Source organism: Arachis ipaensis, chromosome B6, assembly GCF_059453495.1.
Source record: "Arachis ipaensis isolate K30076 ecotype BB chromosome B6, ASM5945349v1, whole genome shotgun sequence".
Classification (NCBI taxonomy): domain Eukaryota; kingdom Viridiplantae; phylum Streptophyta; class Magnoliopsida; order Fabales; family Fabaceae; genus Arachis; species Arachis ipaensis.
In genome coordinates this window covers 139,260,702-139,264,135 of record NC_142441.1, presented here as the reverse complement: position 1 = coordinate 139,264,135, position 3,434 = coordinate 139,260,702, and the positions used below count along the sequence as shown (strand labels likewise).

At 40.6% G+C, this 3,434-nt stretch overlaps 1 non-coding gene across 1 annotated transcript; it reads right to left on the bottom strand.

The window, feature by feature from the left end:
* Nucleotides 1–1,861: 1,861 nt before the first annotated feature.
* LOC148562924 (small nucleolar RNA R71) lies at nucleotides 1,862–1,969 on the bottom strand. Its single transcript, XR_015888147.1, has one exon. It is a non-coding gene; the product is annotated as a small nucleolar RNA R71 (small nucleolar RNA).
* Nucleotides 1,970–3,434: the final 1,465 nt, after the last annotated feature.

The following is a 3,434-nucleotide window of genomic DNA, read 5'->3' as shown; positions in this document are numbered from 1 at the left end:
TGAGGAGATAACCAGCGAGAAGTGACGCGGTCGCATGGCTCACGCGACCGCGCGAAGGATCGCAAATCGCAGTGACGCGGCCGCATGGCTTGCGCGGCCGCGCGGATTGGAAAGCGCAAGTGACACGGTAGTGTGGACGACGCGAACGCGTGGAGAGGAAAAAGCGCAAGCGACGCGTCCGCATGGATGATGCGATCGCGTGACATGCGCGATCTGCATAATCTGCAGAATTCGATGGGGGCGATTTTGGACCTTATTTCGGCCCAGTTTTCGGCCCGGAACAGCAGACTAGAGTCAGAGAATATGAAGAAACAACACACACATTCATTCAGTAGTTTTAGATCTAGTTTTTCACTCTCTCTTAGGTTTTTCTCTCTAGTTTTTAGAATTTTAATTTTCAATTGGTCTTAGCATTGGAACATTGAGAAGAGTTATTTTCTCATCAAGACTTCATCATTCTAGTTTATTCTCTTAACTTGGTTTTATTCTTCCATGTTCTTTGTTATGTTCAATTTTGTCATTCAGATACTTTTATGATTAATTAATGCAAGGATTATTTCTTTTTAATTCAATTTCAATTCCAATAATCATGTCTTCTTTTAATTCCCTTTTATGTGTTATGGATTTATTATTTACGATGCGTGAGTAGTTTCATTACTTGATGGGGAATTGATTGAAAAGGAACTCTTGAGTTGGAAGGATTGAAAGAAAAATTGTAATTGGGTTAATTGTTGAATTGCTATCCTGTCACCAACGTCAATCCCTTTGAACTAAGTGGGTTGTAACTCGTGAACAGATCTAGTAATCCAACTTGTTTGACTTTCCCTTACCTAGTAAAGGATAACCAAACAGAATAACCGTTAATAATAAATCAATCTTAAAAATCACTCCATCAATGATAGAGATTCTAACTAATCAATTCCCAGTCAAGGCTTTTATTTATATTCTTTAAAATTCCTCAATTTAAATTCCAATCTACTCAGCTCAACTTCTTGGAACATCTGATTAATAAAACAACACACTTTTCTGCAACTCGTTGGGAGACGACCTGTGACTTAAAACTCCCAGTAATTTTAATTTAAACTCTCTGTGACATATCTCTAAATTGATAGGCAGATTTTCGGTGAGTTAAGAACTATACTTGCAACGTAACCATTTTAATAAATTTTTAATTCACCAGCTTCTGCTTCCCATCAAATTTTTGGTGCCGTTGCCGGGGAGTTGCAATAGAGTGCTAATTTTATTAATTAGAATTTATTTATTTGCATTTTATTTAATTTTTCTACTATGAGCTGCATGTTTCTTCTGTCAAATGACGCGTTCACTTCCTGATCCGCGCTTGCTAATATTCGATCCTGAAATTGAAAGAACAATTTCACGAATAAGGCGAGAACAGCGTAGGTTAGCCCGCTCTGAGGGCGGATCTGAAAGTGAATCTGAGGAAGAAACCAGCCCCCGTTCTACTGATTCGGTTGTTTTACGTGCAGAAAATATGGCAGCTAGAAGAGTTACCATTCAGGAGGAAGGAGCTCTTGATTTTACAATGCAACCGTTTCAAGCGCATCATCCAGCGGTAGCTACGGATTTTGAAATAAAGACCGCACTGTTAAATTTGATGCCCAAGTTTCATGGCCTACCTGCTCAAGAGCCTATCAAGCACTTGAGAGATTTCCAGGCAGCCTGTTCTACTGTCAGGCGTGATGGCACTGATGAAACTTCAATTCTGCTGAAAGCTTTTCCGTTCTCTCTTGAGAGAAAAGTAAGAGAGTGGTACTACACTCAACCTATAGCAAATGTATCCAACTGGGATACACTCAGAAAGGAGTTTCTGAAGAAATTCTTTCCATCTGAAGTTACTGATAAACTGAGGAAGGATATCTCTACAATTGTTCAGGATGACAATGAGACTCTCTTTGAATACTGGGAGTGCTTCAATAATCTTCTAGAAGTATGCCCCCACCACATGATTGACAAGATCGTGCTACTCAGCTATATTACACAAGGTATGAGGCCCCAAGATAAGACCACATTGGAAAGTGCTAGCAATGGGTCTATGAAGAAGTACAAGACCCCTGATGAAGCTTGGCAATTGATCAGTGATTTAGCTGAATCTACTCGGAACCACAGACAGAAGCAAGGCCGTTCAAAAGCCGTTGCAGAAGTATCTTCTGGCATAGAGACTGCTGCTCTAAATCAAAGCATCTGTGAGATGACCAACCTGCTGAAGCAAATGCAGTTGAATCAACAAGCTCAGCAAACTCAACCGCAGCAAAACCAACAACTAGTTCCATAAAGAATTTACGGAATTTGTGCTGATTACAGCCATTACACTGATGAATGCCCGTAGCTCCAACAAGAAGACAACATGGTGGCATCCACTCACAACTTCTATGACCGCCCCAACCAAGGGTACAATCAAAGTGGAAATAATAACCATGGATGGCAGGACAATTCAAACCAGAATTGGAGGGACAACAATAACAGGGGAGGTAGAGATAATCAGGGAAATCAGAGGTGGAATAATAACAACAACAGGCAGCAAAATCAACCTTACCGAGCACCTCACCTGAGGCAAAACCAAGGACCACCGAACAATCAGCAGCAAACCTCTCAATTTACTCATTCTTCTGTATCTTCTAATGAAGATTTATTACAAGCTTTTGAGCAAAGACAACTGGCCATGGAAAGTACCATCGTGAACACTATTAACGCCAGTCTGAATGGTCTCACCTCTACTCTGCAAGCTTTTATGACACAGCTTGGTTCAGCACAAAATTCCAGTAACCAACCTTCAAGCACCACTGGAATCCCCTCTCAACCATTACCCAATCCAAAGGGAGGCATTAATGCCATCACCTTGAGGTCTGGAACTACACTGCAGGAGAGGAATCAGGAGGAACCAAGATCACCAGAATACGCCTCAGCTGAAGAGGTGGTGGAAATCGAAGATATTGAAGAGGAAGAGGATATACAGGACATAGCTGAAGAAGAGATAGCTCAACCACAGGAAGAAGCACAAAAAGGCGCAGGTCCCACAGAAAACACTACTCCCATTCCATTTCCACAACTTGCAAGGAAGCCCAGGAAGCAGCTGGAACCTGATCCTAAAATGGTAGAAATATTCAAAAAGGTTGAGGTAACTGTTCCCCTTTTTGATGTTATTCAGCAGATACCTAAATATGCAAAGTTTCTAAAAGACTTATGTATCCATAAAGACAAGATTAATGAATTAGAAACTATTCCTTTAGGTAGTTCTATATCTGCTTTAATGGGAGGATTACCTGAAAAATGTAGTGATCCAGGTTCTTGCATAGTTAGTTGTACTATTGGTAGTGTAGTAATTTATGATTGCATGTGTGATTTAGGAGCATGTGTTAGTATAATGCCTTTGTCTATATATGATGTTTTAAGGCTCCCTCCCTTAAAAAGGTCGA